The 16,775-nt window shown below is 36.8% G+C and overlaps 2 protein-coding genes and 1 non-coding gene across 3 annotated transcripts in view; 2 read left to right on the forward strand and 1 right to left on the reverse strand.

The window, feature by feature from the left end:
- Positions 1 to 16,775, reverse strand: part of LOC126948019 (60S ribosomal protein L36a-like) — a 731,948-nt gene that overhangs the window by 193,699 nt on the left and 521,474 nt on the right. The window lies entirely within an intron of this gene.
- Positions 1 to 16,775, forward strand: part of FGF12 (fibroblast growth factor 12) — a 584,467-nt gene that overhangs the window by 178,602 nt on the left and 389,090 nt on the right. The window lies entirely within an intron of this gene.
- LOC126949535 (small nucleolar RNA U13) lies at positions 13,105 to 13,208 on the forward strand. The gene has a single exon (XR_007723813.1). It is a non-coding gene; the product is annotated as a small nucleolar RNA U13 (small nucleolar RNA).

Below are 16,775 nucleotides of genomic sequence, written 5' to 3' on the forward strand. Positions count from 1 at the left end.
TTACTTAGTGTATTTGGGTGGAATCCATTCAGAGCACAGAGATCCTTATGCCTTTAATCAATCAGATTGGACCACTTTTTTTTTCAAAATCTCTGAGATCTAATTTGTCTTAGAGAGTGTAGCCAAGTGGTTCAACGTCCTTTGCCCAAAGCTCGAATGTCCTCTAAAAGTGAAAAGAAGCTCACTATGAGTAGAGACGGGTAATTCCAACTGTGGATGGATTTGAGGAAGAGAATATTTTTAAATATTGAGTTGAGAATTGTCTCCTTAAAGTACCAGCATCTACCACGCTGAAGAATTATAATATTTTACCCATAAAAGAACCCTCTGGTTATTATGTGGACAATTTTGCTTTCTTCTGGAAGCTACTTTTTTAGCACCTAGAGTTTCGTTCTGTTTACCATGTGTCACTCTCCTCGGGATAGGGGCCAGTTGAAAGTAGCTATAGCTGTGGGACAGAATTCACAGTTTTGCTGAAAGGTAAACATTTCACAAAAGCTCTGCACATACTTGTGAAGGATTTTCTGTGGGAGAGAAAGATCAGTGGTTGTGGAGGGAAGCTTTTTCAGGGGTCGTTGAAACATCACTATTCACTGCTGAAGACTGTTATTTGTGATGCTCACTGTCCTTTGTGATAAAATTTATCATGTGGATGCACATGGTAAATGTCTCTGGAATTCAGTGCCAGGGAAAATATGTTGGTAATGATAAATTGGTACAATTGTCTTGATAATTAGAGCTCATACACAAGTAGTTGTGGGGGCCAGAGTGCAAGTGTTCGGTTGGTACCTACATGAGGGAATATCCTGTAGTATTTGATTCCCCAGGCAGTTGTAGTTGGCACAGAAATCCCCTATCATGCTATGCTAGAGAGTGCTGCTTCTCATAGGTGTTTCCGGTCATTGTGGGGCTCGCTTCCCTTGGACATGGCTCAGTTGATTGTGCGTAAGTCTTTGTACCAGCTTACTGATTATTCAAGTTCTCCTTAAGCTATCTCACCTGACTTCTCCTCCACCTCCTCTTCCAGGAAGAGGAAAAGTCAAAGTCCAGACAAAGTATTTGTGGCGACTGCCCTGAAATAGATGTCCGCTCTTAGACAGACCTACTGACTTACAAACTGAATGGAAATACCAAGGTCTGCTATACTCACGACTGTACCCTGATTGTGTACCCAAGATTATACAACTTGTGTGGGATAGACCTGGGGTGAAAGTCTAAAAAGTCTAGATCCAGAATCAGCTCTCTTAAAACCTACAGTATAGTGCTTCACTATTAATACTTTAAAATAATAAAATAAGTGTGAAATCAGACCCTACTTCTGTTCAAAAAAAATTGTAAAATTTTAAGTGTTGTAGAGAGAAATCTATATGTTTTGATATTTGTTAAATAGCTCTTTTGGATACTTTTAATACTGAGATAAAATAAATTTGTAGTAAAATTCTCAGAAGGATGAGATAATTTACATGAGTCCACTGTCCAGATATCGAAACTTACTCCTTCTAAAAATTAAAATATAGAGAGGAAGGCAGAGCAAGATGGCCAAATAGAAGCCTTCACTGATTGCCCTCCCAGCAAGAATAACAAATTGAACAACTATCCACATAAAAAAAGCACCTTCATTAGAACTAAAAATCAGATGAGGAATCACAGTACCTGGTTTTAATTTCATATTGCTGAAAGAGGCACCGAAGAGGATGGAAAAGAGAGCCTTGAACTGCCAACAGTACCTGTCCCCATCCCCCCAGCAGCAGTTGTGTGGCATGGAGAAAAAAAATCTGTGTGCTTGGGAGAAGGAGAGCATAGTGATTGTGGGACTTTGCATTGGAACTCAGTGTTGTCCTGTCACAGCAAACAGCAACACTAGGCAGAACTCAGCCAAAGCTAATGGAGGGAGCAATTAGACCATCCCTAGCAAAGGGGAATTGCTCAGAACCAGTGGACCTGGGGGGCACGTGACCTAGTGAGACATCAGCTTGAACAACAAAGGGAGTGTTTGCACTATCCATTCCCCAACCCCAGGCAGTGTAGCTTGCAGCTCTGGGAGATACTTCTTCCCTCTACCTTAGGAGAGGATACGGAAGAGTAAAGAGGAATTTACTTGCAACTTGGAACCAGTTTAGCCACAGTAAGGTAGGGCACTAGGCAGAGTCCTGAGGGCGCCATCCCAGACCTTAATTCCAGGATGACATTTCTAGACACACCCTGGGCCAAAAGGGAATCCACTGTCTTGAAGGGGAGAACCCAGTCCTGGCAGGATTCATCATCTGCTGACAAAAGAGCCCTTGGACCTTGAACATTCAGCAGTGGTAGCCAGGCAGTACTCGCTGTGGGCCTTGGCTGAGACTCAGAGATGTGCTGGCTTCAGGTGAGACCCAGCACGTTCCCAGCTGTGATGGCTATAGGGAGAGACTCCTTCTGCTTGAGACAAGGGGAGGGAAGAGTAAAGGGGGCTTTGTTCCTTAGCTTAGGTAGCAGCTCAGCCACAATGGGGTAGAGCACTAAGCAGAGTCTTGGAGTCCCCATTCTGGGCCTTGGTTCTTGAATGGCATTTCTGAACCTAGCCCTGAACCAAAGGGGATCCCATTGTCCTGAAGAGAGAGTCCCAGGCTTGGCAGCATTCACCAACAAGCTGACTGAAGAGCCCTTGGGCTTTGAGAGAACATCAGTGGTACCCAGGCAGTACTTGCCATGGGCCTGGGGCAAGGGTGGCCACAGGGAGAAACTCTGTGCTTGTAGAAAAGGGAGGGAGTAGTGTGTAGGACTTAGTCTTGTGGCTTGGGTGCCAGCTCAGCCACAGTAGAACAGAGCACCAGGTAGAATCCTAAGGTTTCTGACTTAAGGGACTGGCTTCTGAACAACATCGCTGGACCTGACTGGTGCTGGAGCAAACTCACCATTCTGAATGGAAGGACAAAAGCCAGGGTGGCTTTGTCACCTGATGACTGTAGAGCCCTAGGGCTTTGGGTGAGCCTAGGTGATAGTCAGGCAGTGGTAACTACAGGGCTTGGGTGAGACCCAGTACCATGCTAGCTTCAGGTCTGACCCAGCACAGTCCAAATAGTGGTGACAACAGGAGTACTCGTGTCACCTTTCTTCTAGCCTAGTTAGCTCAGCACAGGGCTGAGCTGTTTGGGAGAAAGTAAGGAAAGAGAACAAGAGTCTTTTCTTGGTAATCCAGACAATACTTCCAGATCTAATCCAAGACCACCAAAGAGGTATCTCTATAAGTCTGTAAGAACCATATTGTTACTGGGCTTGGGGTGCTTCCTAAGTGACCAGAAACTTAGATCACAGTGACCAGAAACTTAGATCACAACACCCAAGTGCCTTTGAATGCTTGGAAAGCCTTCCCAAGAAGGACAGGTGAAAAAGAAACAAAAACAAAAACAGACTGTGAAGACTACAATAAACGCCCAACTCTTCAATGCCCAGACACTGACAGACATCCACAAGCGTCAAGATTATCCAGGAAAATATGACCTCACCAAATGAACTAAATAAGGGAGCAACAATTAATCCTAGAGAGACAGAGATATGTGATCTTTCATTCGGAGAATTCAAAATAACTGTTTTGTGGATGCGCAATGAAATTCAAGATAGCACAGAGAAGGATTTCAGAATGCCATCAAATAAACTTCACAAAGGAATTCAAATAATTAAAAAAGAATTATGCAGAAATTCTGGAGTTGAAAAATGCAATTGAAATACTGAAGACTGCATCAGAGTCTCTTACCAGCAGAATCAAACAAGTGGAAGAGGTAATTAGTGGGCTTGAAGGCAGGCTATTTTAAAATAGACAGGGAGGGGAGACAGAAAAAAAGAAGAAGAAAAAAGAATGGCCAGGCATGGTGGCTCACACCTGTAATCCCAGCACTTTGGGAGGCCGAGGCAGGCGGATCATTTGAGATCAGGAGTTCAAGACCAGCCTGGCCAACATGGTGAAACCCCGTCTCCACTAAAAATACAAAAATTTTTTAAAAAGGCAGGCATGGTGATGTGCATCTATAGTCCCAGCTACTTGGGAGGCTGAGCCCCCAAGGTCAAAGATAAAGAAAGGATCCTAAAAGTGGCAAGAGAAAAGAAATGAATAACATACAATTTAGCTTCAATATATCTGGCAGCAGACTTCTCAGTGAAAACCTGACAGATCTGGAGAAAATGGCATGACATACTTAATGTGCTGAAGGAGAAAAACTTGTAACCTAAAATAGTAGATTCAGTGAAATTCTCCTTCAAACATGAAGGATAAATAAATATTTTTTCCCAGACAAATAAAACTAAGGGGTTTTATTGACATCAGACATGTCCTCCAAGAAATGTAAGCGAGTTCTTCAGTCTGAAAGAAAAGTTTGTAAACGAGCAAAAAGAAATCATCTAAAGGTGCGAAACTCATTGGTAATAGTGTACAGAAAAACACACTACATTTTAACACCATAATTGCGATGTGTAAACTACTCACATCTTAAGTAGAATGACTAAAGATGAACCAATAAAAAATAAACTACAACAACTTTTCAAGATATAGATAGTGTAATAAGATATAAATAGAAATAGCAAAAAGTTAAAAAGTGGGGAGACACAATTAAAATTAAACTTTTAAGTAGTTTTCTCTTTGTTTATGCAATAAGTGTTAATTTGTCATTAATTTTAAATAATGGATTATAAGATATTATTTGCATGTTTTATGGTAACTTCAATCAGAAAATACACAACAAACACAATAAAAATCAAGAACTTAAAATCTTAAAACATATCGTCAGAGAAAATCACCTTTGCTAAAAGGAAGACAGGAAAAAAGGAAAGAAGGAAGAGAAGACCACAAACAACCAGAAAACAAGTAACAAAATGGCAGGGGTAAGTCCTTACTTATCAATAACAACATTGAATATAAATGGACTAAACCCTTCAATCAAAACACACAGAGTAGCTGAATGGATTAAAAAAACAAGACCCAATGATGAGTTGCACTTTTCCTATAAAGACACACATAAACTGAAAATAAAGGGATGGAAAAATATATTGCATGCAAGTAGAAACCAAAAAAAACCAGCAATAGCTATACTTACATTAGACAAAGTAGATTTCAAGACAAAAACTATACAAAGAATCAAAGAAGGTCATTACATAATGATAAAGAAATCAATTCAGCAAAATGATATAACAACTATAAATACATGTGTACCCAATACTGGAGCACCCAGATATATAAAGGAAATATTATTAGAGCTAAAGAGAAAGATAGACTCCAACTCAATAACAGATGGAGGCTTAAAAACCGCACTTTCAGCATTGACACATCATCCTGACAGAAAATTAGCAAGGAAACATCTGGTTTAATCTGCACAATACACCAAATGAACCTAATGTATATTTACAGAACATTTCATCCAGTGACTGCAGAATACATATTCTCCTCAGTACATGGATCATTCTCAAGGATATACCATATGTGAGGCCACAAAACAAGTCTTAAAACATTCAAAAAATTGGAAGTTATATCACGTATCTTCTGTGACTAAAATGGAATAAAACTAGAAATAATTAACAAGAGGAAATTTGAAAACTATACAATCATAAGGAAATTAGACAGTATGTTCCTTAATGACCAATGGGTCAAAGAAGAAATGAAAAAGGAAATTGAAAAAAATCTTGAAAGAAATGATAATGGAGACACAACATACTGAAACCAATGAGATACAGCTAAAGCAGTACTAAGAGAAAAGCTTATAGCTATAATCACCTATGTCAAAAATTAGAAAACTTCAAATAAACTACCTAATTGTGCTTCTTAAAGAATTAGAAAAGCAAGAATAGAACAAACCCAAAATTAGTAGAGAAAAATAATAAAGTTCATAGTAGAAATAAGTGAATGTGAAATTAAGAAAACAATACAAAAAGCAATGAAACAAAATAGTGGTTTTTAGAAAAGATAAACAAAATTGAGAAAACTTTGGCCAGACTAACTAAGAAAGAAAAGAGAGAAGGCCCCCCAAAAACAAAATCAGAGGTGAAAATGAAGACTTTACAACTGATACTGCAGAAATCCAAAGGATCATCAGAGGCTACTATGAGCAACTCTATGCCAACAAATTGGAAATTCTAGAAGAAATGCATACATTCCTAGACACATACATACAATCCACCAAGATTGAACCATGAAAAAATCCAGAACAGGAACAGACAAATGACAAGTGACCAGATCAAAGCAGTAATAAAAAGTCACCCAGCAAAGAAAAGCCTGGAACCTGATGGCTTCAATGGTGAATTTTACCAAACATTTAAAGAAGAACTAATATCAACCCTACTAAAACTATTCAGAAAAATAGGGCAGTAGGGAATACTTCCAAACTTATGAGGCCAGTATTACCGTGATACCAAAACCAGACAAAGACACCTCAAAAAGAAAAGAAAACTATAGGCCAATATCCCTGTTGGACATTGATGCAAAAATCCTCAACAAAATACTAGCAAACTGAATTGGATTCAACAACTCATTAAAAAGATCATTCATCATGACCAACTGGGATTTATTCCAGAAATACAAGGATGGTTCAGCATACACAAATCAATCAATGTGATGCATTATATCAACAGAACAAAATACAAAAAAACATATGATCATTTCAATTGATGCTGAAAAATTATTTGATAAAATTCAACAAATAGACCAATGGAACAGAATGAAGAACTCAGAAGTAAATCCATGTCCACAGTTAACTCATTTTTAACAAAGATGCCAAGGACATACATTGGGGAAAGGACAATCTCTTCAATAAATTGTGCTAAGAAAACTGGATATCCGTATGCAGCAGAATGAAACTAGACTCCCTATCTCTAGCTAACCATATACAAAAATCAAATAAAAATGGATTAAAGGCCTGGCGTGGTGGCTCACACCTGTAATCCCAGCACTTTGGGAGGCTGAGGCGGGCAGATCACCTGAGGTCAGGAGTTTGAGACCAGCCTGGCAAACATGGTGAAACCCCATCTCTACTAAAAATACAAAAAATTAGCCGCACATGGTGGCACGCACCTTTAATCTCAGCTACTCAGGAGGCTGAGGCAGGGGAATCACTTGAACCTGGGAGGCGGAGGTTGCAGTGAGCCAAGATCGCGCCTTTGTACTCCAGCCTGGGGAACAAGAGTGAAACTCCGTCTCAAAAAATAAAAGGTGTGTTGGGGGGGATTAAAGGCTTAAATCTAAGACCTTACATTATGAAACCAATAAAATAAAACTTGGGGAAAACACTCCGGGACATTATTCTTGGCAAAGATTTCTTGAGTAATACCCCACAAACACAGGCAACCAGAGCAAAAGCGGACAAATGGGATCACATCAAGTTAAAAACCTTCTGCGAAGTGAAGGATACAATGAACAAAGTGAAGAGACAACCCACAGAATGGGGGAAAATATTTGCAAACTATCCATCTGACAAGGAATCAATAACCAGAATATATAAGAAGTTCAGACAACTCTATAGGGAAAAAATCTATTAATCTCACTAAAAAATACATGAAGATCTGAATAGACATTTCTCAAAAGAAGACACGCAAAGTGGTATATAAAAATGTGCTCAACATCACTGATTGTCAGACAAATGCAAATAAAAGCTAACAATATGTCACCTCACCTCAGTTAAAATGGTTTTTATCCAAAATACAGGAAATCACAAACACTGGCCAGCATGTGGAGAAAAGGGAACCCTTGTACACTCTTGGTGGGAATGTAAATTAGTACAACCACTATGGAAAATCGTTTGGAGGTTCTTCAAAAAACTAAAAATATGGCTACTATATGATCCCACAATCCCATTACTAGGTATATACCCAAAAGAAAAGAAATCAGTATATCAAAGAGATTTCTACACTCTCATGTTATGGTAACACTATTCTGAATAGCCAAGATTTTGAAGCAACTGAAATGTCCACCAACAGACAAATGGATGAAGAGAATGTAGTACATATAAACTATTCACCCATAAAAAAGGAATGAGATTCTGTCATTTACAACAACATGAATAGGACTGGAGGTCATTATGTAAAATAAGTAAAAATAAGGAGGTCATTAAGTAAAATAAGCCAGGCACAGAAAGATAAACTTCATATGTTCTCACTGATTTGTGAGAGCTAAAAGTTAAAACAATTGAACTCATGGGGATAGACAGTAGAATGATGGTTACCAGAAGATGGGAAGGGTAGTGGCAGGGAGTGAGGATAGTTTATGGGTACAAAAATGTAGTTGGAAAGAATGAATAAGATCTAGTATTTGACAGCAGAACGGGGAGACTAAAGTTAACAATAATTTATTATATATTTAAAGTTAACTAACAGTATAATTGGATTACTTGTAACAAAAAGAAAGGATAAATGCCTGAGGTGATGAATACCCCATTTACCCTGATGTGATAATTATGCATTATATGCCTGTATCAAAATATCTTATGTACCCCATAAAAACTAAAAGTTAAAAAAACAAAATATCAAAAGCAAAAATCTTATTTTTTATATATTTTTTCAAATGTCTTAGAAAATTCTCAACAAATTTTACAATTTTTGTTGATGTCTCAGGATCATTATTATTAATTTTAACAATTGTATTGCCCTGTAAAATACACTTTCGGAGACTTGTTAACAACTTGTTAGGCTGTCTGGTGTTATTTGTCTTCACACATGATGGCACCATGTATTGTGACTTTGGAGGGCATGATATTTGTTGGTTTGTTGTTTGCTTACTTTTTTGCCATAAAATAGTTATTTCTCACCGTATGTTTTTAAATCTGTCTATTTCAACTTTTGCTTCTTGGTAAGAGGTTAGCAGTCCTTTTCTGCTAAGAGCCAGATACTAAATATTTTAGGCTTTATGGACCATACAGCCTTTGTCACAATCACTCGACTCTGAGGTTGTAGCCTGAAACAGTCATAGACAACACAGAAACAAATGGTTATGGCTGTGTTCCAATGGAACTTTTCAAAAACAGGCAGTTTGCTGGATTTGGTGTGTGGGTTGTAGTTCTAGACTGTTGAGTGTGGTGAAATAGCCGTGTAGAGTAGTATGTAAAAAGGTAAATAGAATTTTTAAAAATGTAAATACATATTGTGTTAGGACACAATGAAACCCTACAAGCTATGTAAAATTTATTGCTGCAATTTTATGACAGCATTTGTGGGTGGTTAGATGTCTTTCTTTTGTCCCTTCTTTGCATCTTCTTTCAGGTTTGTATCTATGTGGCAGATGTTTGGGGTTATTGAATAAATGAGCTCTAGAACACTTGCTTCATATGAATATGTGCGTGTGTATGTTTTTGTATCTCAGATATAGCTAAATTCATTGTACCAATTAAGACCTCGCTAAGATTGGTTTGAGCTCCATTCTATGAATTTTAGAGCTCAGTATTGCCCACCCCAACCACCACTAAGTTGTATGCAAATTTTCAGTGTGAGTTTATATTTTCGTGATCTCCTCTAGCTCTTAATTCTGCTTCTGTCAAATTATTTCATTTTAGAGACTGTACAGCTATCCTTGTTCTCTAAAAAAGTCTCTTGGCCATTTCTATACCTCAGACTCCAGCCTCTTACCATGGTTTTCGGTTTTCCTTAGTCCCTTCCAGATTGCTCACAGGAGCTCCAAATTCTTCTCACATTGTTCTGTAGATGAATTCCATTTCCTCCAGTCTTACTCCCAAATTTCTCTGACTCCTCTGTGCATGTTTTGATCTACCAAGATGCTTTGCTGAAGAAAGAAGACCCGTTCTCCCTTAATTGAACTGTCTTCCCAAGAAGGGAGTTTTAATTTTGAGTAGAATTTTTTCCCTATGGATATATGGATGAAAGACTGGGAGAATGAATGACTAAAAAGATGTTATACGGTACTGTATATTAGGATAGCTACTTCATATGGAGGCTAGTACCAAATATGAAAAACCTATTTTTGGCTTATTATAGTTGATTTTGTGATCTAGATATTATTCAGCATTGTTCTTCAAATCCCCTGCCATAGCCAAAACACACCTTATATACTATTTCTGCTTTTACCTATAGGGAGCATTTTATTCATTTCTTGTTTCATTTTATAGCATATCCTAATAATGATTTTATTACAAAAGGAGTCAGGAATATCACGTCATATGATAGTCTACTAATTGAAGAAATAAAATATAAGACCATAAATTGTGTAAGGTAAAAGACTTAAAATCAAAGTATCCACTGAAACTTACAATAGTAAGGTGATATTTCTATTTGGAGGAATGTCCCCAGATCTCCAATATTAGAAAAATAGTTATCTTATTAATATTAAATAGTTCTAAAATAGGTAATTTAAAATGATTTTGTTCAAATGGGGAAAGGATTCCCTATTTAATAAATGGTGCTGGGAAAATTGGCTAGCCATAAGTAGAAAGCTGAAACTGGATCCTTTCCTTACTCCTTATACGAAAATTAATTCAAGATGGATTAGAGACTTAAATGTTAGACCTAATACCATAAAAACCCTAGAGGAAAACCTAGGTAGTACCATTCAGGACATAGGCATGGGCAAAGACTTCATGTCTAAAACACCAAAAGCAATGGCAGCAAAAGCCAAAATTGACAAATGGGATCTAATTAAACTAAAGAGCTTCTGCACAGCAAAAGAAACTACCATCAGAGTGAACAGGCAACCTACAGAATGGGAGAAAATTTTTGCAATCTACTCATCTGACAAAGGGCTAATATCCAGAACCTACAAAGAACTCAAACAAATTTACAAGAAAAAAACAAACAACCCCATCAAAAAGTGGGCAAAGGATATGAACAGACATTTCTCAAAAGAAGACATTCATACAGCCAACAGACACATGAAAAAATGCTCATCATCACTGGCCATCAGAGAAATGCAAATCAAAACCACAATGAGATACCATCTCACACCAGTTAGAATGGCGATCATTAAAAAGTCAGGAAACAACAGGTGCTGGAGAGGATGTGGAGAAATAGGAACACTTTTACACTGTTGGTGGGATTGTAAACTAGTTCAACCATTATGGAAAACAGTATGGCGATTCCTCAAGGATCTAGAACTAGATGTACCATATGACCCAGCCATCCCATTACTGGGTATATACCCAAAGGATTATAAATCATGCTGCTATAAACACACATGTACACGTATGTTTATTGCGGCACTATTCACAATAGCAAAGACTTGGAATCAACCCAAATGTCCATCAGTGACAGACTGGATAAAGAAAACGTGGCACATATACACCATGGAATACTATGCAGCCATCAAAAAGGATGAGTTTGTGTCCTTTGTAGGGACATGGATGCAGCTGGAAACCATCATTCTTAGCAAACTATCACAAGAACAGAAAACCAAACACCGCATGTTCTCACTCATAGGTGGGAACTGAACAATGAGATCACTTGGACTCGGGAAGGGGAACATCACACACCGGGGCCTATCATGGGGAGGGGGGAGGAGGGAGGGATTGCATTGGGAGTTATACCTGATGTAAATGACGAGTTGATGGGTGCAGCACACCAACATGGCACAAGTATACATATGTAACAAACCTGCACGTTATGCACATGTACCCTAGAACTTAAAGTATAATAATAATAAATAAATAAATAAAGAAAAGAAAAAAAAGAAAAAGAATCTGAATCTCCAATACACGTATATTTATTTAATATCAATTTAAGTATTAGTGCATGCTATTATATTAATCAGTAATATAAAAAGAGAAGTTAAATATAAGGCAAGGAAATACTTAGAAATATAATCTTAATATTTTCCTACTTCCTATGGATCACCCAGCACACCTATTGGGAGGTGCACATCCACCTACTTTGAGGGCCACTGATCTACACTAAAAGCATGTAAGTCTCCTAGTATCAATGTGTAACTCACAGAGAATCTGCATCAGAATCAAAATAGTCTACTCTGGGTAATATTCTAAAATGATGCCTGGGCTCTTAAAGGGGGAGTTGGCTGTCCTTCACTGTTTGAAAGAAAGCTTTGTTGAATTGACTGTTAAGGGGAATACAGAAGATTTTCTAATGTAAATGTAGCCCTCATCCTCTATTCTAGTCCTCTCATTCCACGGTCAATATTCCTCTCTTTGGGCAGTTTCCACTTGTAGAACATTCACATTTTTGTTGTTGGCATAAAAATCAACAACAATAAAACTTGGGCCAATGCACTGTATGGTAAGACTACGTGAGCACAGTGATTCCCTCAATATTATATAACAGCTGTCAGTTGAAATGTATAACTTTTCAATTGTATACTTTTATTTTCTTGCCTAAGAAATATTTTCCCCATTTGGTTAGATTCATTTTGTAGTCTTAGTCAAGGTGTATGTCCCAAATTGTAAGAACAGATGAGATAAATTCCTAATTAAAATAAACATAAGATTAAAAAATGATTTTATTCAAAATTAGTATTATTTAGTCATATATGAATTATCAGCCACTTTTAATTGTCTACAAAGAGCACTGCAAAGAACTTCAAATAAAAAGATACATTTTTAATAGACTAAAGAACATGGTGGCTCATGCCTGTGATCCCAGCACTTTGGCAGGCCAAGGCGGGGAGATCTGTTGAGGTCAGGGGTTCAGTATCAGTCTGGCCAACATCACAAAACCCCATCTTTTCCAAAAATACAAAAATTAGTCAGGTGTGGTGGCATGCACTTGTAGTCCCAGCTACGTGGGAGGCTGAGACACGAGAATCGCTTGAACCCAGGAGGCAGAGATTGCAGTGAGGTAAAATCACACCACTGTACTCCATCCTGGGTGACAGAGTAAGACTCCATCTAAAAAAGTAAAAATAAAAATAAGGAACTTACAATCTGATTTTGCTTCCGGAAGTAATAGAAATATGATTAAATGATTAGAAAAAATCAGAAGTGTAATATATGAGTAAGTTAATTTTTTAAAAACTCACATTTCCTGAGCACTACAGTAACCTAAACCCGGCTTCTTTGAAGTTTACTCAGTGTGTTGAACTGTAACAGAAAGCTAGCAACTATACTGCTTATAGTTTTTTCTTAGAATCACTAGAAAATATTTGACCAGAAAAAATAGATTCTGAGTAAAATTAGTTTTTTAAAAAAACCAAACCTGATCCTTTTGTAGTTCATAAGCATGATGATTGGGTGTTCACGTGCATGTGTGAGATATGCCACCCTTGAACCTTGTCAAGACATCAGCACATTACCCATCTGATATGAAAAAAAAAAAGTCATCTTATAAAAATTCACAGTTATAAAATAGGAATAGATAGGACACTGAATGCTTTGGGTTTGTTTTGTCAACATTTATGTTTTCAAGCAGTCTTGCTTCATCCAATTTTTATATTATTTTGAGGAAAAATGCATTGCCAGGAATCACAGTATGTAATGCAAATCAGTCACAGAACTATTCCCTACGGACTTTCTAGCCTATAAAGAAAGATAGGCATGCAGACAACAGAGGAAATTGGGGTGCTTCTGACTTCAGGCTTTGTGGAAGAGTTGACGTTTGGACTGGCCCATGAAAAACTTTAATAAACTAGAAGAGATGATACAAAGGACATTTTTGGCTAAGGAAAGAAGATGAACAAAGGCTAAAAGTTCCAAAGTCTATGTCCAAGTAAAGCAAGTGCAGGCTTGCATTTTACTGTCTTTGATTTCTAAATTCAAGAAGCTCTGAAAACCATTGTGTGTGTTGTTGTTTTTCCTTAAGGTACAGACTGACCTGAATTGACAGGAGGCCATTTATAGTCTTTATTTATCCCACTTATGAGAATATTTATAGATTTTACTGCAGAAATATCAACATATTTCATTATAGGTGCAGCCCCAACATATATGGCTTTTGCTAGTATTTTATACATTAACTGTATTACTTTAAAAAAAATACCACCTTGTTCCCCCAAAAACTTGAATTACAAAACACACTCAGCCCCAGCTGTTTCTGGTAAGGGATTGTAGACTTGAAGTAATTATGGGGGAAGTGATATTGTATAAACTATGTCCAGAAAGCTAGGTGAAGATTGTGCCAGTTCTTAAACACACCAAGTTACAGATTGTGGTAATTTGACTTTAGGCTACAAGGAACCATATACTTCAAAATATACTTTTGAAGAAGAAGTGAAATATTCAACCATTTTTAATCAAAATTGGTTTGAGTCCCTGAGCACACGCTATTTTAAAGTTTTTCTCCATGCAATTACAAAAACTCTGAGTAAGATGGTGTCAGATGAAATGCCTTTTGAAAATAGATATTTACATCCATCATTTGTTTACTTGTGATGGTGTGTAGGAGAAACAAGGTTAGAGAAAACAATTTCAGATAATGTCTGCAGCTTGCTAAGTGTCATGCCACATAAATATGGTCAGAGTTTGATGTCCCCAAATGACTGTGCATTAAAAATACAAGAATTGTTTCATAGAAGAAAAAATAAACAAGCAAAAACCATAAGAAATAGTAATTTATTTCATATTTGGTCATTTTCCTTGCTAAAAATACCTGAAGGCAAATTCCAGAAAATTTGTTTCTGATTTGGTTAAGAAAATTAATTGAGAAATTTAAAATGTTATTGTCATTGTTGTATATACAGTGTATGTGTGTCACTCATAGTGAGTTTTTAAACTCTGCCTTTAAAAACAAGCATCAGAAGTTTGGTACAAAATCAATGTTCACAAATAGTAGAACTGCTATACACCAACAACGACCAAGTTGAGAATCAAATCAAGAACTCAATTGCTTTTGAAACAGCTACAAAAAATAAAATTAAAAAATACTTATAAATATACTTAAGGAGGTGAAAGATCTCTACAAGGAAACTACAAAACAATGCTGAAAGAAATCATAGACGACACAAAGAAATGGAAAGACAACCCATGCTCATAAATGAGAAGAATCAATATAGTGAAAATGACCATACTGCTCAAAGCAATCTACAGATTTAGTTCAATCCCCATCGAAATGTCATCAGCATTCTTCACAGAAATAGTAAAAAAGTCCTAAAATTCATATGGAACCAAAAAAGAGCCCACACAGTCAAAGCAACACTAAGCAAAAAGAACAACTCTGGAGGCATCACCTTACCCAACTTCAAATTATACTACAAGACTATAGTTACCAAAACGGCATGGTACTAGTGTAAAAATAGGCATGTAGGCCAATGGAACAGAATAGAGAACCCAGAAATAAAGCCAAATACTTACAGCTAATTGATCTTCAACAAAGCATACAAAAACATAAATTGGGGAAAAGACACCCTATTAAATAAATGTTGCTGGGAAAACTAGCAAGCTACATGTAGAAGAATGAAACTGGATCTTTATCTTTCCCCTTACACAAAAATTAACTCAAGATGGATCAAAGACTTAAATATATGACCTGAAACCATAAAAATTATAGAAGATAACATTGGAAAAACTCTTCTAGACATTGGCTTAGGCAAATAATTTATGACTAAGACCTCAAAAGCAAATAAAACATAAACAAAAATAAATAAATGTAATATAATTAAACTAAAAATCTTCTGCACAGCAAAAGAAATAGTCATCAAAGTAAATGTATTTCCCACACAGTGGGAGAAGAAAATATTCACAAACTATGCACCCTACAAAGGACTAATATCTAGAATCTGCAAGGAACTCAAACAAATTAGCAAGAAAGAAACAAATAATCCCATCCAAAAGTGGGCAAAGGACATGAATAGACAATTCTCAAAATTAGACACAAACAGACAACAAACAAGAAAAAATGCTCAACATCACTAATTATCAGGGAAATGTCAAGTAAATCCACAATGAGATACCACTTTACTCCTGCAAGAATGACCATAATTAAAAGTCAAAAAACAATAGATGTTGGAATGGATGTGGTAAAAAGGGAACACTTTTACACATTTACTCAGCTGGTGTGAATGTAAATTGGTACAACCTATGGAAAACAGTTTGGATATTTCTTTAAGAACTAAAAGTAGAACTACTATACAATCCAGCAATCCCACTACTGGATATCTACCCAAAGGAAAAGAAGCCATTATATGAAAACGACACATGCACACACATTTGTAGCAGCACAATTCGCAATTGCAAAGATATGGAACCAACCTGAGTGCCCATCATCCAATGAGTGGATAAAGAACATATAGTATATAAACACCATGGAATAGTACCCAGCCATAAATAGAAATGAAATAATGTCTTTTGCAGCAACTTGGATGGAGCTGGAGGCCATTATTCTAAATGAAGTAACTCAGGAATGAAAAGTCAAATATTGTGTGTTTTCATGTATAAGTGGGAGCTAAGCTATGAGGATGCAAAGGCATAAGTATGAGATTACATATTGGGTACAATGTACATTGCTTGAGTGACAGGTGCATTAAAATCTCGGAAATCACCACTAAAGAACGTATCCATGTAACCAAAACCACCTGTTCCCCCAAAACTATTGAAATATAAATAGAAGTGCATTCACCAAAAAAGGTTGGGAATTAGAAAACTGACTCTAGGAATGTATCCATCTTCGTTTTCCTTTCTTAGACTATCTGTATAGTCAGTTAGTTTTGGCTTTCTGTAAGCTTGTAATAAGTATTTCTGAGACCCCAAGAATAAAAGCACATTTTTTACAATTTTTGAAGTGTCATTCAAAATTTCAAACAAAAACAAAAATAAAAAAACAACTGGAGACAGCTCATGCTCATAAATGGAAGGAATCAATATAGTGAAAATGACCATACTGTCCAAAGCAATGTACAGATTCAGTACAATCCCCATCAAAATGTCATCAGTGTTCTT

Source organism: Macaca thibetana, chromosome 2 (genome assembly GCF_024542745.1).
Source record: "Macaca thibetana thibetana isolate TM-01 chromosome 2, ASM2454274v1, whole genome shotgun sequence".
NCBI lineage: Eukaryota > Metazoa > Chordata > Mammalia > Primates > Cercopithecidae > Macaca > Macaca thibetana.